This window comes from Choloepus didactylus, chromosome 2, assembly GCF_015220235.1.
Source record: "Choloepus didactylus isolate mChoDid1 chromosome 2, mChoDid1.pri, whole genome shotgun sequence".
In the NCBI taxonomy this organism is placed as follows: Eukaryota; Metazoa; Chordata; class Mammalia; order Pilosa; family Megalonychidae; genus Choloepus; species Choloepus didactylus.
This window is the reverse complement of record NC_051308.1, coordinates 207,799,246-207,826,410: the sequence shown is the minus strand read 5'-3', so window position 1 is coordinate 207,826,410 and position 27,165 is coordinate 207,799,246. Positions and strand designations below refer to the sequence as shown.

General features: G+C 46.6%; 1 protein-coding gene across 4 annotated transcripts in view; it reads right to left on the bottom strand.

Moving 5' to 3' along the window:
- HIVEP3 (HIVEP zinc finger 3) overlaps nucleotides 1-27,165 on the bottom strand; it is a 508,675-nt gene that overhangs the window by 106,944 nt on the left and 374,566 nt on the right. For all 4 annotated transcript variants that reach the window (XM_037827530.1, XM_037827529.1, XM_037827532.1 and 1 more), the window contains one exon: nucleotides 3,792-3,990. The gene's annotated coding sequence lies outside the window, so the exon portion shown is untranslated. The remainder of the gene's footprint in view (nucleotides 1-3,791; nucleotides 3,991-27,165) is intronic.

Genomic DNA, 27,165 nt, shown 5'->3' with positions numbered 1-27,165 from the left:
TCTCTCCCTTCAGAAACACCTCCTTTTCTTGACTCTGTACCTGTAGCTGCACTTGCCACATGGCACTTATGTCTGCCAATGTGCTCATATCCGTACTAGGCTGTGGGCACCCAGGAGCTGCACCTCACACAGAACCTGGCACAAAAAAGACATTGATCAGTGAAGGCGTGGATGAACTAACAAATGGAACTGTCCATTCTGGCTCAACTTCCTGACAGCTGGGTAACCCTGAGCATGTTTGCTAACTCTTCTGAGCTTCAATTCTCTCTCCTGTAAATAAACCTGAGAATAAAACACACATCAAACCTGGGTTGCACTTTTCCCTCTAAAGGCTGCTTAGGGTAGTGGTTACAAGCATGGACTCTGGTGCCTGGTTCAAATCCTGGCTCTGCTAGTTACAAACCATCTACCCTTGGCCAAGTTACAAACCATCTACCCTTGGCTTGTTGTAAGGATTAGGTGGATTCATACATGTAACACCCTTAGAGTAGAACTGAGTTTGTATTTGGTAAATGCTAGGGATTATAGACATTTATTTAGCCTGCGGTCAAATCTTCTCTTACTATTCCCCTGAAAACTCCCCCAGTCTGAGGCTAGTCTCCTCTGATGGCCTTCATTTCATGCCAATGTTGCCGCACACAGATATTCTACAACTTCCTCATTACAGACCTGCCTGGGAATCAGTGGGAAATAGGAGAGCTAGCTCCCCTTCCCAGCTCTGCTATTAGTTTGCAGTATGAGAAGAGAAAAGTTTAATGCTTCTCTCTGGGTCAGCTTCTTTTCCCACACATCAAGAGGGCTGAATTCAGATGACCTCAAAAGTCCAGTCTAGTGCACACAAGCCACGATTCTAGTCACTCCAACTCCTCCCATACTTGGGAGAGATGCAACTCTAGACTCTCCCCTCTCATCAGGCTCAGTTAAAGAAAGTTTTCATGCCTGGAAATTTGCTATTTGAGAAGGCAGTGCATTTGTAGGAAATACTTTGTTGTTTTGCCAAACCTGCTCTGATGCTCTTCTGGGCACCTGTAACTGATGCAGCCTCTCCAGGTCCATGATCTAGAGCTCAATTCTTTATGGTGGGTAAAAGGAAATAACAGACCCTTCTGAATCTTTTGCCCTAAAGATAAAGAGCCTCCTGGGAGAAGGGGAAATAGAGAGGGAGAGTAAGAGAAAGATGACTTTTATCAAGGACCTCCTATGTGAGAGGCTGTGCACAGGTGCTCATTTATGTGTGTCCTCTCACTGAAGAGCAGGACAACCCTCTGGCATACGTGTCATTATTGCAGATGAGAAAACTGAAGCTCAAGGGGGTTAGGGAAAGTTCCGGAGTCAGGCCTGGAAGCCAGACCTCCCTGACTGGCAAGTCGTCATTCCTCCTGTGACGGGGAACAAGCAACTTCCCAACAAACACCAGACACCCAGGGAGACCAGAGCCTTAGCTGGACCTCCCTCCCAACTCCTGGGACAGGGCAAATCACCGTCCCTCTTCAGTGGGTGGCCTCGTCTGGGGCTCTCTGGGGCCCAGGCCACTGAGGGCTATGACTCCAAGCCTCCTTGCCCTCAAATAATTCCAAACACAGCTGTCCCAAGCCCCATATAGTGTTAAATGGCCTTCCCACTCTCTTTAGCACAGGGGAGTCTGCAATACCCCTGAAGGGTGGCATGCTGCCAGCTCCTGCCTGGCACACCTGCCAGCCTGGAACCTGAGCCCTAACCTCACTCCAGTGTCATATATTCCAGCCCCATCCCTAAGGCCAGGGGAGGCTATGCCAACAATGGGCTGTGATCGCCTGAGCACTCCAGCACTGAGTCAGCCCCTATTAATCACAGATGCCTTTATTCCCCAGGGAGAGCAGGGGAAGGGGTGGGGGCCAGATTTCTTGCTGGAACTGACAGCTCATTTCTCTCCGGGCAAGTCCAATCCTCTGCAGATCCTGCCATGTAGCTGGCGGAACCCACATGGACAAAAAGAGGTTGGGAGTGAAGTAGGAGAGGGGTGAATGCCAGGTCTGGGGAGGATTCCCCTGCCTGCACCACCCATGACAGTTCCCCCAGCCCTCTGCCTGCACCCCTTAGAAGTTTCTGTTTCTGGTTAGTTGAAACATCTATTGCACACTCAGCTGTATAAATCCAGAGTCTGCTCTGAGACTGCTCTGGAGGAGATCCATAAACATCTAACTGACATGTGCAGAACGAAACAAAAACTAAATTCAAGCGCCAGGATGTGCCCCAGGATGCCAAGGAAGAGACCCATTCATTATAGTGCTATTGATTCCTATTAAAATGCAGACCCCTGGGGGAGGGGTCATGCTCCAAGCTGTTTCAGCCTTTCTTCAGGAGGAGGAGAAAGTGCTGAGTCTTTTGTACACCAAGTCTCTGCCCCTTACTAGCTGTGTGACTGTCTTTAAATTATGAACTTCTCTGTTCTCAGGTTCCTTATCTGTACTAAAGTTTGGCTGGGGGGACTGTGAAGGATTCAGTCCTGTCCATAAGTGTCAGTCCCCACGTGCAGCAAGTGTCAGTCCACTTCATGTCACCATGACTCTTTAGAACTCACTGGTACCAGATGACAGAGTACAGGGGGCAGGGTGACTGCATGAGTCAAAAGAAGGCTCATGTTTGGGGAGCCCTTGCTTTGTGCCTGGCAAGTTCTGGGGGCCCTATCTATCTTATCTATCCATCCATCCATCCATCTCTTCACAGCAACCCTTTGAGGTAGGTACCATTGCTAGTCCCATTTTATAAGTGAGAAAAATGAGGAACTTGCCTCCTAAGGTTACAAAACCAGTCAGTACCTGAGATGGGGTTTGAATCTGGGCAGATTCAGAGCCTATATTATTAAACCTACACCAAACTTCCCCACCTCAAAATGATGCTCAAATGCCCAGTTCTTTTTCTTTGGAATTCAGGGAATGATTCCCCCAGCTCCACTGCAGAAACCTGGTCAAGGCCTGGGGGGGTGGCAGAGCCCCAGCCACCCACCGTCCAGTCAGCTACAGTGATGGACAGTGAGAAAACTCTTGAATTCATCAGACTCAAAACACAGACTCCTGTGGCCTCACCTCTGAGAGTCTGGTTCAGATGGTATGGGGTGGGCTAGAAAGCTACTTTTTCTTTTTTCTGTTATCAGGCACCTTTCCCCCGCCCTGGGTGATTTCAATGCACTCCATCCACAACCAGACCAAACATCCAAGGACTGATTACTGACCTAGAGAGCTCCTGGCAATCTCATACATATTATTTCCAAACCAGTAAATTTCAATCTTGACTGTACATTAGAATTATCTGAAGGGCCAATAATAATAATAATAATAATACCAATTCGATCAGTATCTCTGGTGCTGGAACCCTGGTGTCTGAATTTTCAGAAGGTGATTCTAACGTGCAGCCAGAGCTGAGAACCACTACTCCAAGCCCCGAGCCCCTTCCCTTCTTCAATAGCAGGGAGTTCCTTGAAGAGATGCTGCTCTGTCTTTAATGCCTGCTCTACGTTGCTGGCAGTGGGTGGGGGTGCCAGGGACAGAATGGAATCTGAGGAATCGGGGGGACAGGACTGCAGTTCAGGCAGCAGCAGCATGGGGCAGAGCACTAGCGCTGACACTCAAACTGTACACTCCTGCACCCAACAGACCCAAGGACTTCCAGCATAGCTTTCACAGGGTCTCAAGAGAGGTCATCATCATCATCATCATCACCAGAATTTTAAGAGGAAGAACACAGACACGCTCATGCAGGAAAGACCAAAACAGCACCCCAGCAAGGATTTTTGGTGACAGCCTATTTTTTACCTGTGCTGAAGGCACCACTTTCGATGACCAAAACTAAAACGCTCTTCTCTCTGAAAACCAGCACTCATGTCCACTCCTGCCGTTGCTGCCCGTTCCTTACACGTTGCTCTTCCCTCTGGAGGGGAGAGCTTGCCTGGCCAGTATCTCTTAAGGCTTCTCCATGAACGAAGTCAAGACTTCTGGGTCTGTGCCTCCGATCCTGCAGGGGAGGGGGGAAAGCATGGTCAAAGTGGAGCCGGCACTCGTCAGCTGCTTCACACACAGAAAAATCCCTGCCTGATCCCAGGAGCCCAAGCTTCCAACCCCTCCCCAAGCTGCCTTTCTTGGTGTGGGCCCAGATCCTCATGCCCTCCTGGGGGAGACGGCTGGTGGCATGGGGCCCGGGTGCCTACCACGCTCTCCCTTGCACCCGACACTGAACTTGGCTGAGCCACTATTTCTTCCCCTGTGTGGTAGGCAGAATTCTAAGACAGCCCCAAGATTTCCTGTCCCCTTGGTGTATGCATCCTGCAAATTCCTCAGGACAGTGAATGTTATGATCAGGTTATGCTATGTGGCACAACTGACCTTCAAATAGGGAGATTATCTGGATGGGCCTGATGTAATTACATGAGCCTTTGGAAAAAGAGCTTCCTCTGGCTGCTGACAGATGAGGAAGTCAGAGAGAGATGAAACACACGAAAGATTGGACATACTGCTGCTGGCTTGAAGACGGAGGAAGCCACATGGAAAGGACCTGAGAGCTGCCTCAAGGAGCCGGGAACAACCCCTGGGTGACAACCAACAAGGGGGATCCTAGTCCTTCCACCACAAGGTACTGGATTCTGTCAACTACCTGAATGAGCCCAGAAGCAGATTTTCCCTTAGATCTCCAGACGAGAACTCAGTCTAGCTGATACCTTGATTTCAGCCCTGCGCAGAGAACCCAGCCACACCGAACCAGACTTCTGACCTCTAGAACTGTGAGCTAATAATGGGCATTGCTTTAAGCCACTAAGTTTGGGGTAAGTTGTTACATACCAATAGAAAACTAATACAGCCTGTAAAAACTATGGCTATGAGGGCATGGATGAGAACTAAGTGCATTAATAGGCATAAGAACACATTGTAGTCACCAAATCGCTAAACAAAACAGGACTTTCAGGCCAGGGGGGAGTCCTGGTTCCAGGCTCAACAAGGACTACTGAATGAAAGAGTGAGCACAGTTTTAATTAACCCACTTACAGGCTGTTGTAAGGACCAAATGACATACAGATGAAAGTGCTTCCTAAACTAGAAAGTCTGAGCTGTTTTTAGTCGAGGATGACATGACACGTCACCACCCACGCTGCTCTCTTTGCACTGGGCTCTGGTTTGTCCGCCCGTGGCCGTGTGGGGTAGTGGCTGAGAACAAGGCTTCTGGGGCTTCAAGTCCTGTCTCTTCCACTTATTACCTCTGTGGCTTTGGAAAGTTGCTGAGCCTGGTGATGCCTGAAAAATGGGGCTAATAATGGCAACTGTCTTCTAGGGTTTCAATGAGTCAGTCCACTTAAATGGCTCAGAACAATACCTGGCACATGGTATGAGTCGTACAACTGTCATGAATATTGTCCCAGACTGGAACCTGATAATCTAGGTCCAGAGTAAGCAGAACTGGAGCAGTGTCACTGTCCTTGTTTGGCGCATCATACTTCTTACCAAAAAGCCCTGGAACAGTGTTTTGGCAACCATATTGCATTGCTGATTCCTGTGGATTTTAGAGCAACTGAAGAAGCCCCTGTGCTGTCCCCTCCCCCACCACACCTGCTGCTGGTAAATCCGAACCCCAGGCAGCACATGGTGTGGCTGGCCTTGGCCGTGGCTCCAGTCTATTTTAATAAAAATGGCTGTCTTCTATTCCTCCCAGCGTAGAAACACCGGTTTCTTAGCACTTGCTATTCTACAAATATAATGCACAATTTCCCACTTCCAAGCCTCTGCTCATGCAGTTTCTACTGCTTGGAATGCTACCCTCCACCCCAACAACCAGTGGTGTTGGCCTAATCCTGCCCATCCTCCTTCAAGAGGCCCAACTAGCTCCTCCACAACTGGATGCAAGTTCTGCCTCCCCAGATGCCCCAGAGCACAGCTGCGGGCCTGTCCTAAGATAAATAACAGTGCCTGGTGTCAACAGGGATTCTACGAGTTGTAACGCCCTGCTAGACCACACACACCTGGGGAGGGTCAGTCTGACTCATCAGCCACCCTAGAGCCCGCCCTTGTGTCTCACAAGCCAGTGAAGAACGATTCTCTTTAGAACCTGGTTGTGTTGTTCATTTAGCAGTTATGCATTCACGGCCTATTTTGGGTCATTCCTAGTGGTAGGTGCCAAGGGCCACGTGCCACAGATAAAAGACAGCAAAGATTCAGTCCTCCTCTTCAAGGGGATCATATGAGTGGGGGGAGAGGGGCAAGGAATCAAAGAAATGCCTGACAGTGTTACAGGTTCTGAGTTACTACATGGTGAAGGCATAAAGAAAAGAGTGGTCAAATCAGATGCTGTTTGAGCATGGGGGTGGTGGGAAAAGGGGGGAGAGGAATGGAGGAGGGGTAGAGAGATGGTATTTTAAACTGAGGAGGCAGTTTTTAAGTAAAAACGGGACACCCCCAAATGTCCCACAGTGTTCATAAATTGCACACGGTCCCTGTGGCTGGGGGGCAGTGAGCGCGAAAGAAGTTAGAGCTGGGTAGGGGCAAGGCCATGGAGGATTTGATAGATGTAGCCTGGACTTGATCTTGCAAGCCGGGTGAGGTCACGGAATCGTTTTAATCAGTGAGGTAATGCAGTCCGGACGAGTGCGCTGAAGAGAGGAGGGCTTGGAAGGAGAGCGGCGCCGCGCTGCGCATGCGGAAGCGAAGCCCGCCTGGCTGGGCGCGGCTCCCGGCATCCTCAGCGGCACGTCCGCCCGCCGGGCCCATACACCTGCGAGCGGCTCACCGGGAGAATGTTACACACGCAGTCTGAGGTCCCAGACGCATCCGATCCCGTAGGTTTACCTCTTGCCCCCTCAAAGAAAAGGGGAGATGTACAAAGTAACAGATCCATGGTAGCACCAGCTGGCCAGAAACTGAGGAAAAGCAGATGAGTGGGAGTGACAGAAAATCTAATCAGAGCTAAGCTGACTTCGCCGAACACAGGCAGGGAAAGGACCACTTGCAAGAGGCAGCAGGAGCTGGGGCAAGGGCACGCTGGATGGAATTCCTGAAATCCACGGATGAAGAGTGAATCCTCCAGATTTCCAAAGATCCCCCACCCCTCATGCTGAGAACAGAAACCACCTACCCCCTACTCCTGCAGCTTACAGTCTTCATTAGCATAACTTCATTCCAGGAGACTATTGCTGGGCAAATGGGTTGATTGTTCATTACAGAAACTTCCCGAAGGATCCATCAACTCTTCAATCAATACAGTTAGATTCTTTGAACCCCTTGCCTCACCTCAAAAATCCTCACCACAGTTTCCACCAGTCCTGGACTACTGTGTTGTGAACCTCGTGCAATCTTAAATTCCTGCATTGAAAGACCTGTCTTAAAAGAAACTTCTAGTCCTCAACAAATGCTGACCCTACCTCCCTTCTCTGAGATACTGCCAAAGCTCTGTGGTGGTGTCCTCCCTTATGCAGGTGAACAATAAAATCAGCTTTGTTTTATCAACAGCTTGTGTTGCTGATATTTAGGGAGCTGGCATTTGACAGCCTCTACAGAAATTTTGAGAATCAAGTTGACATTGGACTCAATATCTGAATCATTAATGTTAGAAGGCAATGGAACAAAGACCAAAGAGCTCTGAGGACAAAGAGTTGAAACCCTGAGACCCTTTACTAAGCCAAGTCTCAAAGCAAAAGAGAGAAGTACTAAAATAGTATTCCAGTTGCCTATCTTTTCTTTAAAAAAATTACCCCAGCACACAGAAACTGTATCAGAATAAGTAATTCAAGAAAGGGCAAGATAGGATAAACAAGAAACTGGAGAACCATAAAACCAGTAAATTGTACAGTCAAATCTAAATAAATGTCAATAATGATGAAATGTGTTAATAACGATGGTCATGTTTTATTGGGGAATTGGATCCCATTTAATTCTTGACATTAATTGAGAAATATGGGTTCCTTTTTTTTTTTTTAATAAATATAAGGGTAACCATTTCTAGAAGGAAAATAAGATGTAGATCTTCTTAAACACACTGTGTATGGGGGGAGCAAAGAAAATTCAATCCAACAAGAACTAGGAAAGGAAACACCAAACAAGAAAGAAGAAAGGATAATAAATAGAAGACATAAGATGGCAAATGGAAGACCAAACATATGGGTGAATGCAATAATGTGAATATTTAAATTTACCCTATTTTTAGAAAAGAGACCAGGTTGAGTCTCTTATTTGGGAGTAACATACTTAAAACAAATAGACAAAGAAAGGTTGAAATCAAAGAAATGAGGAAAAAAAACATAGGTAAAATGCTAAAAAAGAAAAAAAAGAACACAGGAAAGTCAATGTTAACCTCGGACAAAATGCAGAAACATCAAATAGATAAAATGGGGCATTTTATATTGCTAAAAAGTCTATTTCTTCAAGAAGACACACAATTCATGAAACTTTACTCTCACTCTGAGTAAGAGAACCTCAAAATATATAGGAAATAATACATTCTTAGAATCACAAGAAGGTAAAAAAGGAACAGTAAAAGTCTTGAACACATTACTCAAAATTTGATGGTACAAGTTACCCCCCCCCCAGAAATATAAAGGATATTTAATATAGAGGTTAGAGATATAGTTAATATACTATTTATATATAGTCAAGAAAGAGAGAAAACACTTTTTTCCAAATGTCTTTGTAATAGACTGCAAGAAAATCTCAAATCCCAAAAGGTACAACTTATATAGACCACAGTCTCAGATCTCCAGCAACAGAGTTGGAAATTAACAAGTACCAAACAATAAAAATAAATAGGTAAGCTATGAACATGGCAACTCAAAACTATTTTTTAAAAAAGTAACTCGGATCAGAGAGGATAGCAAAACTGAAATTATAGAATAGTTGTAAGTGTACAACATTGAGAACCACGTTTCAAAATCTGTGGAATATGATCAAAGCTGCATTTCGATGAACATACAAACCCTAAATGCCTTTATTATAAGATGAAAAAAGATCAAAACTAAATGAATTAAGCATCTAAGCCAAGAAGCTGAAAAAGAATTAACCAAAATACCCTAGAAGAATGGATGAAGTTGAAAACAAAAATAACTGAATTAGAAAAAGACAGCAACCACACCAGAAGCAACATAAAGCTGCAAACTGGTTCTCTGAGAAGATTAACAAAATGGACAAACTTCTGGCAAGTCTGACCGGTAGCAAAGAGCAAAATTAAAATAAGTAGTAAGAAGGGGATGTGAACGTATATATGAAAAAATTTTTAAAACTTAGAATTCTACACGTAACTTTAGGAATTTGAAAACTGCAAATTTTCTAGAGAAAATTACAAATTGCAAAACTGACTAAACAGGAGGGAGAATGCTTAAACAGACCAATAACTATAGAAGAAACAGAAAAGGCTGTCAAAGATGGAATTCCAAATTAGTAGAGAAAGAATGGATTATTTAAATAAAAGAGCTAGGACAATTGGCTTGCTGCCTATTCATTCAATGGACATTTACTAAGTGCCTACTACGTGTTAAACTTTGTTCTAGGCATTCAGGATTTAGCAGTGAACGAAACAGAAAAGGTCCTTACAGAGCTGAAAGTCTAGCCAGGGAAGAAGGCCAATAAACAAACAAGTAGGCAAAAGAAAAGAAATAGTAGGGCAAACGGTGATAAGTGTCATGAAGAAAATTAAGCCACAAAGCAGGATATAGAGTAGGGGAAGGTGGAGAATATTTTTTTAAATAGGGTACTTGTACCATACACACACAAGAATGAATATGGATATCTTTAATAAACATGAAATATAAATAAATCCATAAAAAGTACCAGAACTATTAGAATATTTGTATAATTTAGTGTTGGGAAATGGCCTTCAAAGCACAAACCTTAGTGTGCTTAATGGAAAAGATTAATAAATTTGACTACATAAAAATATTAGGTGCTACATATAACAAAATGTCCCAAACAACCTGGTTAAGAAATAAATGACAGAATGCTTAAAATTATTTGCAACATACATAAAAAAGGGTTAATAACCATAATATGTAATAAGCAATCACAAAACAATAAGAAAATATAAATGCCAATAAATTGGAGAGAGGAAATGGACAGAACATAATTCAAGAAATAAAAATATCCAATAAAGATAGAAAAAGATGCTAGTCCTCATTAATGATTAAAGATATAGAAGTTAAAAGTCAATATCACTTTTCCCCGCTTGATTTGCAAAGACAAATTGATGGCCACCGTTAGTGTTGGAGAGGAGTATTCAAAAATGACTTCTCAAACACTGCTGGTAGGATATAGATTAGGGGAAGCTTCTTATACTATCTACCAAAATTGAGATTGACCTAGCAGCTTGACAAGTGTACACACACACACATGCACAAATACACACACATCTTCATGGACAAACATATACACAAATGCACACATACATTTTTAACAGTGAAGATGGAAACAACCTTACTTTTCATCAGCAGGGAATTGGTTTAATAAGTAAATGATGATAAATCTACCCAATGGAATAGTATAAGGCCAATAACTGTTCTTAATTAAAAATAAATATACACTCCTGCCAATAGTAGAGGTTCATTGTGACTTTATGAATTGGTACTTTGGCGCTTTGCATAGGTGATCTCCCTTTCTCCTCACAGCCCGCTGTACAGGAGGCACCCCCACCACCCCTATTTCTCACATGAGACTTAGAAAGGCTAAGAGACCTGACAGATGGTAAACCTCACTCTGGCTCCAGAGCCCTTAATACTTAATGCTTAACTGGAAACCTTCCAGTGTACAAACATTTCCTCTCAACCGGATGGTGTGAAAGAGCGGGAAAGAAAAATCACAGACACACACATATCTGTGTAGCTGTGCATTCTAGAAAGGACCTGGAGGATAACTGCCAAATGGTCAACATGCCCTGGGATGGGGTTTGGAACACGCATTTCCTTTTTTATACATTTCTATGCTGTTTCCATTATTTTCTTTTAACAATAAACATGTATCACTTTAATAATTTTAAAACCATAACTTTAAAATGATGTAAAAAATGTCTTCTATTTTGAATAGCAAAGGGTCCCCTGGGGGAAGAGGGGCCCACCTGCAAGGTGTTGCCCACCCTGGACAGGAAGGACCAGGGCCAGCTCCAAAGCATCTGGCCAGCCTAAAACCACAAGGAGGAAGGGGCATCCTCTCCCCCACCTCCCTCCCCATGGAAGCCTCACAGCACAGGCTCTCTGCTGGCAGGTGCAGGGTGCCCCACACCCGGCCTGGGTACAGGGGGCTGGCATCACTGCAGGGGAAGTTCACTCGATGAAGGGATAACACCCCACCCCGCCCCTGACACACACACACACTCAGATGCCTGGCAGGGGTCGGCCTACACAGCAGTTATGGTGATGCCTTGAGTGGGTCACAGCACAGCTGCTTTCCAAGGGCTGCTGAGGAAGCCAGTGGGGCCTTTGAGCAACTCCACTGGGCAGGATAAGGCTGGCCCGGAGGCCTCTGGCCCTCCCTAACACACACATGCCTGCCCCTTTATTGGGCACTGTGAATGGGACATGTGCAGACTGACAGGGCTGACACACGGGAAAGCTGAGTTCGATCTGTTTAAAGCAGGGAATTGTGGGGTGAATCTTTCTATTTGATTTCTGCTGTTGATCAATAAGAAAATACAAAAATCCAAGATATTGGGACACTATGACAGAATTACATGGAAGAATCTTGGTGGATCATGCTGGGATACTTGACAGTTGGGAGGGGAAACAGAAATACTGCATTGCCTCGTTTACTCAATGCCAGGATAAGCAGTGTGGCCCGATACAGAGACATTCAGCTCTAACATCAGAAGGAGCTGGGTTTGGACCCTGATTTTACCCATTAGCTGTGCAACCTCAACCAAATTACTAAACTTCTCTGAGCCCCATTTCCTTGTGAGTAAAAAGTGAAAAACATCACCTCTCCAGGTTTGCTGTGCGGAACAAATGGACTTGGTTCACAGGAGGCACTCAATAAATGTCCGTGCCCTTCTTCAATTATGATCAGAGAACTAATGGTCTCTGGTTCCTCTGTTTGTCAAGCTCTCCTTCTGGCTCCTGTTTTGGGGTTGGTGCTGTGAGGTTTCCAGCCTCCTTCCCTGTGGTCAGGTTTTGGGTACTCACTTTCCTTGCCTTCAGCAGCCCCTGCAACCCCTGCATCTGATTGTCCAGTTCTCATCTGCTGGGGCAGGGACTCCAGATGGGTAAGCTTACTGGAAATGCATCCAAAGGAAAAGTTACCAGGCGCTAAGCAAGGCTAGAGGTACTCACCTTTGCTTCCAGGGCATATGCTTTAATCTGCAAACAATGACACATGCATCTGGCAGCTCAGAGGCTGCTTCTGAATCCTTCCTAGTTCCTGGCTGTGTTCTGCAGACGTGAGGCTGCTCACTCACGGGGCAGCTGAACTTGTGGATTAGTGAGGTGTCCCAAACAAGGAGAATTGCAGAGAAAGGCAACAATACTCAGGGTCTTTGATATGGACAAGGCATGTTTTGAGAACACCTAGGAAATGTTTTTCCAGTCAAGGCAGGGTTTTAAAAATAGAGGATGGTGATGCATTTCCATTGTATTAAGGATAGAAAAGGAGGAACTTAAAGTGTAGGGTAATGGATTCCATTTAGTGATAGGCAGAAATATTCTGACCCACAAACTCTGGATTGGAATTAAAAGAAATATTCATGATTTTTAGGCCCTGCAGGCAAGGGGAAAGGAGAACTACATGGTGTGTGGAGGGCACCCAGTCTGATATTCTGTGAGAATAATGGAGCGGCAGGAGGAGGAGGTGCAGACAAAACCTGAGCAGCTGCACTTTGAGGTGGAGGTGAGAACTGCCAGGCCTCAGACAAGGGGTAGAGGAGCTGCTTCCTGCAGTGCCAGGCCACACCTTGTGGCTGTCCTTTCTTACCGGAAGTGCCCCAGAGCTGGGCTCTCCCCACAGGGGCACAGGGGCACAGAGAGGACATTTCTCCTCTCCAGGGCAACAACAAAAAAATGGACCGACCCACATTTGGGGTCCAGCTGCACCTCCCAGAGTGACCTTCAACATCATGCTCCCCACCACTGGGCTAGACTCCAAAGTGCCAAGGTGAAGAAGATCTGGTCCCTGCCCTGAGGGTGGTACAGATCTAGTAGGGAAGATGGGCTAGAAAATCAGTGATTTTCCCAAGGAGCTCCAAACTCAAGATGCTTCCCTCCAAGAAAGTCCATAGCATCTCCTCACTTTGCAGAGACACAAGCAGAGGTAGGGAACGACACCAACTGTGACTGGGTGCCTACCACAGGCCAATGCTGTCCCTATATTATCTCACCTCGCACTGAGGTTTGAGGCAGGCACCATCGTCACCATCTGACAGCGGAGGAAACCAAGGCTTAGGAAACCTAGAGAGAGATGGGCAAGGTTGCACAGCAGAAAGATAGCTGAGGCTCTGGAGTTAGATTAAACTGGACCCTAGTCTCTGTGGCTGTGTGGCCTCAGGCAAGTCATTTAGCATCGCCCAGGCTCAGTTTCCTGATCTCTAAAATGGAAGCAATAGCGCATATGCTGGGTCACTGTTAGAATTAAAAGAGATAATACAGAGTCATCTTTCCCAAAAATGACCTTCTCCTTCTTCCTCATTTAGTTACTTCTCATCTCTTAGCTTTCCTTATTAGTTACAATTATTTTGTCATCTAAAATGAGAAGACGCTAGAACCCAAAGCAGGACTGCTGCAACCTATTCATGAGGAAGGACACAAAAAAGAAAGGCTGGCCAAGACCCCTGGGAGGGCCCAGGATGGCATAACCTCAGCCACCGACCCAAAACGGCGCCCACAGAGACGACTGAAACACAGGATGTGTATTTTTGGAGGGAGAATTGCTTTCTGCCCCCTCACGGCTGCCTCCTTGGCTAAGGAGGGGAAGCCTGGTGACACAGGGCCCTCCCGCGACCCAGCCAAGCTTCAGTTGGAGATTCCATCTCACCCTGCCTCTCGCCCAGGGCTACCTTCACCCCCTCCCACCAGTTTGAAGTTTCAGTCAGACAGAAAAGGATGTGCCAAAAGAAGTTGTTTGCTACAGAGCCCACTTGGACTTTGTGGCTGTGTGACTAGTACCTTTTTCCATAGAAAGTTTCCATTGCATCAGTTATTTACATTGTCACCATCTATATGTAGGCTCTGGTTTCGAATCGGTGAACCAAATCAGGCCCTCTAGGGCCCTCTGCGATTTACAGGGGTGAGGAGAGCCTGTTTCCACCTCTGGGGGACCTGTGGCCCCGGTCAGTTCTCAGGGCCAGCCAGCCCACAATGTCCAAACCTGGCAGGGCCACCGTTAATCTCCTTAATCTGCTCACTCCCTGGGTGCATCCCTTTTTAGAGTGACATTTAAGAGCACAAACTCCCGGGTTCGAATTCTGTCTCCTCGACTTCCTAACCATGTGATGACCCTGGGCAAGTTATATATTTGGCATCTCTGAGCCTCAGTGAATTAATCTGTAAAATGGGAATGATAGTAGCATCTCCTGGCTGGGTTTTGGGGAGGGCTCAATCAGCTAATCCACATAAAGTGCTTAGAACAACGCCTGATCCAAGTCTCAAGAAATGTCAAAAACTGTGGGGTGAACTCTCTCTCGCCACTGTACTTGCTCAGATCCCCATGCCCATCCCCTCACCTGGACCAATCAACAATGGCGTCTGAATTGTCCTCCGGAGCTCATCCCCTCTGTAAGGCCAGATAAACAATCTTGATGCCCAGCTCACATCATGAACTCCCCGTCCCAAATCCTCTGTGGTTTTCCCATGAAGTCTGAACTCAGGATCTCCTTCACCTTCATAAATATGCCTGATTGCCTCAAACAAAAATGCTCCCTATAAGCCCCTGCTCTTGCCAAACTAACACACTCAAGAGTTTTCATGCTTCTGTGCATGAAATGGAATGCTCTTCTCCAGTTCACTGTGGCCAAATGCAGTCCACATCCGTCTCTCTGAGCCTAGCTCATCTGCCACCTCCTCCACGAAGCCCTCCATGAACCCACCCTCTCCAGCCAGAAATGGTCTCTCATTCAGGTCATTTACAGCATTTGGTCTTTTCATTGCTGCTTATCTTCTCTACCCCATATGTTAGGAATATTATACAATATAAATGCTTGCCAGCATCAGTCTAACCACACGTTCTTTGAAGACAGGATCTGGGCGTATATGATTCATCTCCGTTTCACTCACAGAGACTTCAATGTCATTGGTGACAATAAAATACTGATTGAGTGAATAAACACTGAGTTCTCTAAATTTACTACCCCTGGCTGATAGAGGAAAATATCTGTGGGTGTGTTGGTAACGATGAATCAACGGCCCAACAGCGTCCACACAGTCTTCTTGGTTCTCCTTGAGGGAATCAGCAGACTGGGTGTCAGCCAGGGACTGGGACCCCAAGGGGTCATATCTCCTACTCCTGCCCCCAAGGTTCCACTGCTGATCCTGCTCTCCTGAGTCACAGGTGAGCAGCCCACAGTCCAGAGCACCAGGCAGCCTGTCCAGGGTCAGATGTTGGACCTCAGCACAGGAGCCCTGCGAGAGGGCCAGGAGCCATCCTCGCTGCCCCACCTTGCACATGGCGCCAGAGCCTCAGTGAACTGAGGCCTCTCAGGCCCATTAGCTCCTCTCCACCCCACGGCCACCGTCTTGGCCGGGGCTCCATCATCTCTTGCCTGGATTGCCCACCTCCCCCTAGGTCTGGTGATCTCCCCTCACCCCCAGGGTCTACCCTCCATCCTGCAGAGAGAGGTATTTCTACATCACAGCTCTGATGATGCTCCTGGGCTCCTCAACCACTTCTGGCGCTTGCTGACTGCTATCAGGAATCCAAATCCCTTAGGGAGGTATTGGAGGCTCTTCTCCCTGTGGCCCTTGGGGCCCTCCCAGCCTTGTCTGTCTCCTGACACTCTCCTTCACCCATTGCCCCTCAACCACCTTGTGATATCTGGTCACAGAACCTTCTTCGTGGGCTACAAACCCTTAGTTCACATGGTCCCAGTCTCAGGAAGGTCTTCCCTCTGCTTTTCTGCTGGGCAAACTCCCACCCTTTAAAGCCAGCTTAACTTCCTCCTCCTGGGTAGCTCTAGCCACTTCTCTTCTCCCCCATTAGAGAACTCCCTTCTCTAATGCTCCTAACTGTCCATACAGAGCTTTACTAGCATAGCACGCTGTGATATTTAGCCTCCTGCATGTCTGTCTTCCTTGCCAGGCATCGATGCCTTAAAGGCAAGGACAACATGTATGGTCCATGCGCCCCCAGTGCTTGTTAGCATGGTGCTTGATATGGAGCAGGCCCTCGACAAAAGCACTTTGAATGAATGAATGAATGGCAATGAATTAATATACCACCACTGGCCTGCCTTCTAGGGCATTGCCCCTACCAACACTACCACATTCAGGAACTCACTTTCCAGGACCAAACAGCAGGCTCATTTGTTGAACTAGACCATAGGGTCTTCCTAGGGTACCTGCCATCTCCCGTGTGTGCTGCAAACAGCCTAAAACCTGCAGGGCAGGTGTTTGCCTTTGTGGTGGCAGCTGGACCTGGGCTCCTAGAGGTTGGCTGAGGCTTTGGGCAACCCCAGAAGAGGAATGTGGAGGACGTTCCACCTCAGGCCACCCTGTACCAAGATCTTCCATGTTATTGCCTGCCCTCCTGCCACCCCTGCTCACCTCTGACCCCTATATCCAAGGTTTGCCCACCTTCCTGTCCTCTTACTCCTTATCTGGGCCACCCCCTGTTTCCCTATCACTAACTATCATTCTTTAAACAGCTAACCTCACAGAACTATGGGGGCAGTATGTGAGGTGGGGGGTGAGGATGGGCAGGACCTGGGGTCGGACCCCAGCTCTGCCATTAACTGACCCAGTGACTGAGAACAAATCACATTCCCCTGTTGACTTCAGTTTCCCCTTCTGTCAAACCAAAAACCTGAACAAGCACATCTCTAAGGGCCTTTCTGCTCTAACATGCTAGGACTCTTGTGTCAAGAGATTCACTTATTTACCAGCCAGAATAATTCTTCCTACATAAAAACATAAAAACCCAGAGAGAACCACATGTCTTTCTCTGTTCCATCTGAAAGCCAGGATGGGTCTCTAACTCTGGGAATGTAAGTTAGATCCCATTTTGATCCCTGAAAGAATGTCCCCATTTGGTGGCAATTTCTAGATCCTTATAGAAGGATATAGAAGAAAAAAGACGTTTCTGTCTTTTTAAAAAATTTTAACAATTGGATGAACTAGATCTTTATCACTCCTATTTCACAGATGAAGCGAGGTGGGGCTTGCCCAAAGCTCCCCAGCAGGTGTGCGGGAGAAGTGAAACTGGCCCCCAGGATATTACACTGAGCTGCCTCAGGTGCTCTGTCCAGGTGCCGGCCTCACCCAACAGCCAAGCAGGATACAACACTCATCTCTCTATGTGTTTCCACGAGCCTTCTTCATGCATGTAGAAACACCCAGAAAGCTATGGTCCCCTGCTCACAGTCACACAGTGAGCTGATGGGAGGGTGCATACCTAACTCCTATAACCCAGGCTCCTTCAAGGCCCAGTATTCCAGAGAAGAGGCAATGCTGGAGAGGGGGATTTGGTCCAGATGCAGAGGCTTTATTTCTGAAGATTCTAGCTCCTCCAAGCCTTTGAACCTAATCCAGGGCACAGAAAGCTCTGTCCTCCAAGACACAGCAAAACCTCATTCCTCCTGGCCTCTCAGGCCCTGTTGGCTGCAGGACTCCTCCTCCATCAGATAGGGGCTGACTTCATGTGATCTGACCATTGAACAGGAAGGGAGAGAAGGAGAGGGCCTGGCACCTTGGAAGAAAAAGAACCCGGGCTGCAATTCTGGGCTGTTTTCCAGCTTGGCTCTCCCAGTTGGTGCCCATGGCCTTCTTCTGCTACTTAAAGGTTTCATGTCACATCGGTCCTGTCTTCCAAATTATACTGTAAACACCTTTATGGGAGGCCCCACAGTAGGAATTCTATACGCACTTGTGTAGTATACAACCTGCACAACCATTCACAACCCATGGCTTCTGACCTCTGTGGAGCATTTATCACCATTGTAATTAAATAATTGGCATAATTACTTATTCTGTCCACACAGAATCTAAATTCTTTGGCAGAGGCCAAGCCCAGTTTATCTTGTCCTCAAGCTATAGCCCAGCTCCTATTACAGTATTAACACAGAATAGACACTCAGTTATCATGTGTTGGATTAATAAACTTATTTGGCCACTCACTCATGCATTCACGTATTTGAAGAAAAATGGACCCAGCCTTGGAGTTGAAGGTGAGAGACCTGTGTTCTACTCCCAGCTCTACCTCTAATTCCTTTGGGGGTGCCCTTGGGTAAGGCATTTCTACTCTCTAGGCCTCGGTTTCCTTATCTATAAAAAGGAGCATGGGGTTCCCAGACCTCTAAGATTCTTTTCAGCTTTCCAGGCTGCACTTTCTGCCTTGCACTTGCCAGACCTGAGGGCAAGTACCTCCTTAAATTTTGCACCCTCAGTGCCCCACTTGCTTCACCCTAGTCCCAGTTCTGGTTTCCCTGTTTTCTCCAGGTTTCACCCAGGGCGAGGCATATGAAGAGTGCTCAGTAAAGCAAGGGGAGAAGGGTGTCCAGGCGGAGTGGATGACACATGCCACAGTGGGGAGAGGAGTCCTTACTCCTGGACTGTATCTCTGGGAGAGAAAAATAAGTGACGACGACGACACTCACTCCTGCACAGCTGTGTTTTCAAAGGGCTTTTATGTCCAGTCTTATGATGAGGAAGGAGGAAAATGATCTGCCCAAGATCAGAGTTACTAAGTACCAGAGGCAGTACCAAAACCCTGGGTTCAAGTCTAGACTTTCCCAGCACACGGCCAAAGCATGACTCCTCTGCACGTGGGCACAACTGACTTTGGCTGGCAGAATCCACTCATTCTACACATTTCCCTGGTGTGTGGCCTTATTCCTCTTCTCACACTGCTTTCACTTGGATGTACGTGTGTATGAGGAGTAGCATGCTGGCCGTTAAAACACAAACACCAACGCAAGGTTACAAGAGTAACAGATACCCCATGAGTGGCATAAATGAAGCACCAGAAGAAGATGAAGCCACTTAGAGGGGACTGGACAGGGGATCTGGAAGAATAGGAGGGCTGATGGAGGGAGATGGGGGTGGGGGCAGTGCAGGCTGAGGAGACAGTGTCTGCAGGAGACCCTGCTCAGAGTCTAGAGAGCCATGTGGTCACTGAGAGGCAGACAGGTCACTTCTCTACTTGTAGAGCCACCTGACCAGTGGGGACCCGTGCCGGAAAGGATCAGACTGGGAGAAAACAAAAGAACATGCTTACAACCTTCCTCCCCTTCTGGAGCCCTCCGAGGACCTCTCTCCATCGTGGTCTCAGCTTCCCTGCTGGACTGCATGTATTGGCTTCCTGAGACTGCTGTGACAGAAGTCCACAAATGGGGTGGCTGAAGACAACACACACTTATTATCTTACAGTTCTGAGGATCAGAAGTCCAAAATGGGTCTCGCTGAGCTAAAACCAAGAGGTTGGCATGGCTGTGTTCCTTCTGGAGGCTCTAGGGGAGCTCCTAGAGTGTGCCCACATTCCTCGGCTCACAGCCCCCTTCCCTCGTCAAAGCCAGCAGTGGGCAGCTGAGCCTTTCTCGTGTCGCACTGCTCTGACACTCACTCCCCTGCCTCCCTCTTCCACGTGTAAGGGCCCTTGCGATTACATAGCCCACCCAGATAATCTGGATAATCTCCTTATTTTAAGGTCAACTGATTAGCAACCTTAATTCCATGTGCTCCCATAATTCCTCTTTGCCACACAACATGACATGCTCACAGTTTCAGGGATTAGGATGTGGGCATCTTCGGGATGCCATGATTCTGACGACCACGCCATGTGAAATTCATCCCCTCCACACAGGAGAGCGGGCGGGTAAGGGGAGAGACAGACAGGCAGACACACGCTCACATCCCGCCACCTCCAGCAGCAGCAGCTTCCTGGCTGCCTGCTTAATATACAGCACCCTTGGAAAACACACGTTTCCACCCTGAACCTGGCACACGCAGTTTCCACAGTGACTGCAGAAGCAGGAGCCAAGCCAGAAATAACCCCACTGAGCTGGAAAACATCCCGGTGCTCCACTCGCCCTCACATACTCCGCTCTCCCTGTCATTGTGGCACCGTAGGCAGGGGAGGTTCCGGAGGGTTCTGAGTTGGAGGCCATTCCAGGGCTTGGTGAGGGCTTGGAGGACTTGGCTCCAGGTGGGGGAATGCGCGGGTGGGGGTGGGGCATGGCTCTGCCTGCAGGGCTGTAGCTGGGCTGGACCAGGCACTGGCCCCTCTGGGAGCTTGGAGGGACTTCTTCACCCTCGGCCTCACCACCTGTGAGCTGCAGGTCCTTACCCGGTTCTAAGCGCTACTTCTCTGACCTCTCGCTCTGATCTTGACACCTCCTGGGTTCTCTGGGATGCAACTGTGCTGTGCCCCAGGCCGGGGACCACAGAGGGAGGCTGCCAGAGGTCCATCCTCGGAAGCCCAGCTGGGCCTTCCGGGCCTGCTCTGCCTTCTGGGAAGCCCCCAGTTTAAAGCCCATCTCCTCCAAAAGCTCCCTTCACCTCCCAGGGAGTTTTCTTCCTAGAACAAGATCTCACCCTGTAGGGACTAAACAATTTGAAGAAATCTGTAGACCAACAAATGCCCAGGCCTCACCTTCCATGCCACTCCCTCATATGACACTGTGCCTCTATGGTCCTGGGAAACTGCCTCCAAGACTGTGGAGTTTCTCATGTTTTATATCCTGTTCTATTACAGGAAAACAAGAATTCACAGTTTTCAACCACCTTCTACACACTAGGCACCGTGCTAAGTATTTTACATGCACTAATTCATTTAATTCTCATGGTAACTTAATTATTGTCATCTCCATTTTTATAGATTAGAAACAGACTCAGAGAAGGGAAACGAGTTGCCCAAGGTCACACAACTAGAAAGCGGTAGAGCCCAGACAGGACCCTGTCGGCCGGACTCTGAAGTCTGAGGCTGCTAGTGACTGTGTCACATTAGGGGCTGAGGGGTAGCAGCCAGATGATAAATGCTAAATGAAATGTTTCCAACTTGCCTCCTAGGAAGCCCTGAGCACCTTAAGATGTCTCCAATTTTCTCTCTTTGTAGATATCAGGATTCAATGTAAAATTTTACTTGAGTTAAAAAAAAAAGTGGGGGGAGGGGTCCACTATTTAAAAAGTTTGGGAATGCTCAATTGCGACTACGGTTCATTAATTTTCTTTTGGTATGGTAAGAGTATATTGGAAGGAATGAAGTTATTTCAGGATATTTGTTTTTCCCATTGTTTTGCTTTGTTTTGTTTGGAAATGTTTTTTATTTGATAAATAAAGTAATTAAAAAAATAAATTAAAAAAGTTTAGAAGTCACTGACTATAGGCAACCCCCTCCCCCCATCACTGCACTGATGGCAAGATCAAGGTTCTGAGAGGGGCAGTGACTTTCCCAACAGCAAGGCCTCAGACCCCAACACCAGGGCACTCCACTCATTTTTTCCACTCCTTGAGGGAAAATCCATTTTGGCTTCCACTTGGTCCTTTGCATTGCTTGGTATAGAATTTAGAATCAGATGTGTGTGTGGGTCCCGGTTCCTGCTTTTACAGTGCTGCATCCTTGAAGGCTTGGCAGTTAAAACCCTCGGAGCCTCTATTTCCTTGTCTGTAAATAGGACCTGTGTGAAATTAACTAGAGAAGGCGCAGAAACATATTTTGTATCAGGGTTGTGAGCCATAAAAGCATGATCACGAACCACGGTGCTGGGCCCTCAGGGGCTGCACCCTGGGTGTGATGGAAAGAGCCTTACATTGAGAATTAAAAGCCCCATGTGGAGTTCGGCTCTGCTGCACACCACACGTGGCCTTGAGCCGCCCACTGGCTTCTTGAGTCTTACTCTTGGAGATAAAAATGTCTCCCATAAGGGGTTGGTATGAGTTTGAAATGAGATAACATGGTAATTCTGGAGACCTAAGAATCCCTTGGGCTGCTAGTTAAAAATACCAAATCCCAGGCCCCCCTTATCCTGCTGTCTGACTCTACAGATGTGGGGTTGAGCCCAGGAATCTGTATTTTTCCACCTCTCCTTGCCCCCACCATAATTCTACTGCAGGTAGTCAACAGACCACAGTTGGAGAAATCAGTCTAGTACACGCTCAATATGTTTGTTAAAAGGATGAATCCTTGAACATCTGTTGAGCTGCACATGGCTGCTGGGAGACAGGGGGCTGGAGGAAATAAGTAATTTTCTCCAAATACATTTCCTGTCAAGACCAAATGAGGGGAATCAGGTTGGGACTTCTAGGACTGGGAAGATGATGCAATAACAGCTTCCTTCTCCAAGGAGCAGAGCATGGCCTCTTCTCATTAGAAGGGCAGAGACCTGGCTGGGGAGGGTCATGCCTTACGGCTCAGGATGAGATGGGAGGGGCGCTCCACAGAGTCCCCTGGGAACCAGGTCCAGACCCCATGCTCTTCAGTGTCTTCACGAAGACAAGGAAGAAGGAACTGAAAATATGCTCACTAAATCTGCATCTGGCACTCAGTTTGGCAGAGTTGCCAAAATTCTGTAAGACTGGAATTAAATTAGCAAACTGGAAGTCAAATGATTTGAAGCAGACACGATGGAATTCATCAGGGCCAGGTGGAAGCCGGTGGGGGAAGGGAAGCAGGAAAGCCCCCATCCCCGGGGTGGGAAAGCTTGGCTGTGAAGGGAAACAGCAGAGAAACAAACTGAGCAGAACTGGCCCAGATGATAAGATTTTGCCCTCGGTGGTGGTAAAGACAGCCCCATTCGGTGAGGTGTTGAGGGGCTCCTTCCCACAGACAGGAGAGAGGCTGGGCAGCAGTCAGTAAGTGGATGGTGGCCCTTTCTAAGAGGGCCAGGGAGAAAGGACCCATGAGACTGGGCTACTAGAAAATGAGACAGGGTGAGTTTTCTAGACTGGGGGCCCTGTGAGGGCAGGCATAGGGTGGCATACATAGCCCTTATTTGTGTCGTCATGGCTGCAACTGTCATTGTCTGCTTATTGAGCTCTTAGTTTGGAAACAAAAACACTGAGGTGGACAGGATGGGAGGTGATGCAGAGTCTGGAGGAAGGAAGAGGGATAGAAGCACTTACTGAGCACTCACTAAGTATCAGGCACCGTGTTAGATATTTTGCAAGCATTATCTGTTTAATCTTTACAATAAGCCTGTATTATAGAGGTTATAATTCTTGTCTTCATTTTCTTAAGCACTTATTTATTTATTTATTTATCTATTTATTTATTTATTTTTGCTTAAACTTTTTTTAAGATATAGAAATATTTAAAATACAGAACATACAAGCCCTTCTTCACCCTTCTGAAGCCTACTCTGCAGAGGTAACTACCACTAAGTGCTCTTTGGGTATGTTCCCAGGCTGTTTCCATAAGCACAGAGACATATCATTGTTTAGCTTTTTTCTGTACAAAATAAATAAATAAATAAATAAATAATGGAACCATAGTAAACAAATCACACAGAAACCTTTTTTCAGTTAAGAATATGTTGTAAACATCTTCCCATGTCAGGATCTGTAGATTCACCTCCTTTTTAAATGGCCACAGTCTTCCAAGGTACGAATGCACCATAATTTACTTAAGCATTGTCACTGTTGGACAGGGAGGCCATTTCCAATTTTTCCCTATTTCCATGCTACGAGAGGAACACCCATGAATGTGTATCTTTGCACATATGTTTTTCTATAGCTGGGGAAATGCTGGACCAAATTAGGTATGTGCATATATAATTTTCATAGATACCACGTACGCTCCCAAGTCCCCTTGACCTTTGCTAGCACTAGATCTTCTTCTTTTTTTTTTTACATTTTTGTCAGTCTGATAGCCCAAAAAAGTCTCATTTTAATTCACAATTCTTTAGTTTTTGGTAACTATAGAGAAGTATTTATGGACCATTTTGCATCTGCGGGTTACCTGTTTATATCTTTTGCATATTTGTTTTTTAACCTGGCTGTTTTGTTTTGTTAGTTGCTAGAATTCTTTCCGTAAATAATAAGGATAGCTACCATGTAGTTTTCTATGCATTAAGCATGGTTCTAGGCTCCCCACAAGCTTTAAGGCATTGTATCAAAACCCTAAGAGCCAGGTGGTAACATCTGCCTCAGTGTACAGCTCAGAAAGGGGGGCTTGAAGACCTCAGGTAGCTTATAGTCAGATGCAGGACAGTGGATGAGCCAGTTACTTCATCCTCACATGATGTTTCTGAAGCCCCTTCTCCCCCATCTATCCCACACAGAAAAAAAATGATCCCTTAATTTTTCTCTCTTCTGTTATTTATGCTTTACTTTATTTGTGGAGTCTTTAAGAGAGTAATTGTTCTCAGATACTAGGTAAGGAAACTGAAGTTCAGTTTCTGGTGAGAAGCAATCATAAAATGGCACTGCACCCTGTACCTTGGCTGGGACACCTGACATGCCAGGGGACACATGTGGAGGAAAAAGGAGCAGAACTTAGGTCGGGGCAGGGTTTAGGCCAGGGGTAACAGCCAGGGAAGGAGGGAGCTGAGGCAGGGCTTTACACAGCAGGCCAGGCACTTCACAGGCTCTGCCCTGGGAGCATCAGGGAGTCGCTTAAGGTCCCGAGCAGGGAGTGGGGTGCAGATCAGCCTAGGCAAGAAAAATCATCAAACCAAAGAGGGTTTTCACCTCCCTGGGCATTACCACTAATGGGGCACATGGACAGGGAAGATGCCCACCCTTCCATGTCACATACACCCATATATATGGAAGTGCTGGGAGATCCCTCTTGCAAAAGCCACGTTTGACAAAGGCGGAGTTTTAGACTTCAGTGGGGTTATTTAGGGAAGTTCTTTTTTAGCTCCTAAAACATGAATGCCCCACGTGGGTTTCTGGGTTACAGACACACTACTGATTTGTCACAAGGGCTCGGTCACCCTCATTATCATGGCTTGTCTCAAAGAACACACACAATACTTGTCTCCCATGAACACAGCATGTGGCGGGGGGGGAGATTATTTGCATGCAATTTTTCTTCTGAGAAAAAAGAAATTAAGTTGACAAAATCGGAAAAATATGAGAAACTGACATGTTAAAACTATCATGAACAGACAAGCTTTAGAGTCACTATTAGCCTCCATTTAATTTTACTCAGCTTTGACCTCAGAAAACTTTAGTGTTTTCTAAAATGTTTGTCTATGTTTTTAATTTAGTCCAGTTATTCCCTAAATTAAAAAAAAAAAACAAAAACAAAGGTGGGGGGATCATTCAAGCTTGAGAAGCTACATATTATATCCACCTCTACACACACACACACACACACACACACACACTCAGGTTTTTTTGGAGATACCCACTGCACGTTTTCATATTAAAGGCTCTGAGAAGTCCTGCAGTATACAAGCCTTTAAACTTTCCCAAATGTACTTGGTTATAGGACTTTTTTTTTTTCTCCCTATAATGCTTCTTTACATCCCATGGCACTTATGTTTTGCAGAACACATCATGGGAAATGCCAGACTTCTTTATTTCACAAGATCAGAGCTTTAGAATAAAGAACTCATCTTGAAGTAGCTATCCTACTCTTTTCAATATTAAATGCTTTCTAATAGACCCAGGGTGATGGGTTCTTGTGCACAGGAGCATCTTTTGCCCCTCCCATAGTTCAGGGTGACACCAAATGTCTGCATGCCAAGTTGACATGTGGAGTGGCCACAAGCCCTCCGGAACACAGTCAGGAGGCCAGGCCCCCCAGGTAGGCTAAGCTGTGTCAACTGGCAGCTGCATGGGGAGCTTGGACCAATCACTTGGTCTAGGCTCAGTGGTTGTCAGCTAGAGGGTCCCCAGAGACTCACGCAAGCCAACTCACTTGTTTCGTGAAGGCAACATGGCAGGGCAGAGACCAAACCTCAGAATCCCTTGACCCCCCAGGTCTCTTTCCTTCATTCCATGAGACACCCCCCCAGGCCTAACTGTTTTCTACTGGAAAAGAAAACCAGGTTATCTCTCAAGACCTTCCCAGCTCTCAATTCTGTTCTCACTACCTCACACCAACTCCTTTGGGGCCGTGAGTCACTACAATTCATTAAGTCACATGATAGAGTTCTACAAATAAAACTAGTGTTCCATCTTGTCTGCTGTGGCATCAAGTGAAAATGAGTTGGTGAACTTTCGTCAAATGTAAAGGGCATATCTGGTATGGTCTGTCTTAAAATACAGGCTTTACGGCAACTGGGAATTCACTTTGGGTGGGGGGTTCCCAGAAGAGATACCTCCAAGAGAAATTCCTCCTCCAACGTGTTTATAGGCATTGGTTTATAATTTTGCTCCTCACACAGGCAACTCTATGTAGCAGGCTTGGGGTGAGGAGCAACAGCAGGGGTTCATTTACTTAATGATCCTTTATGACTTTCTGACTTTCCTAAGTAACCCTGAGGAAGCCAGCTAGTCGGAGTGTGTGCAGGTTTATTGTTTGTTTTTCATTTTCATTGTGCAGTAATTTTGGATTGACAGAAAAGTTGCAAAGTTAGAACAGAGAATTCCTGTAGTCCCTTCACCCAGCAACCCCTGATGTTAACATCTCACATAACCACAGTACATTTGTCAACGCTAAGAAATTAACATTGGTCTGTGACTATTAACTAACTGCAGACTTTATTCATATGTTTCCAATTTCTCCACTAATGCCCTATTTCTGTTCCAGGATCCAATCCAGGATCCCGCACTGCATTTAATCATCACGTCTCCCGAGTCTACGGATTTATTTATGTTTTCAAGAACTAGATACGTATCTCTACTGCATGCAAGGTGGGTTGCGGCTGCCCTGCAGGAACAGTGTCTGGGTGGCACCAGAGTCTGGGTTCGAGTGTCCATTCTGCCCCTTGCCGTGACATGGTCCTTGGCTTGTTGCTCTACTCTCTAGACCCCAGATTCCTTGTCTATCCCATGGAGAGTCTCCCTTGTAAGAGGGTTGAAGGAGACAGTGTATGTGGACAGGCATTTTGAAGTCTTCAGGCCCTACCCAGTCATTGGTCACTGTTATTATTCAGCGTAGCTGCAACAACTATCACAAAATAGACGAGGTATCCTGTGCCTAAAGCAGG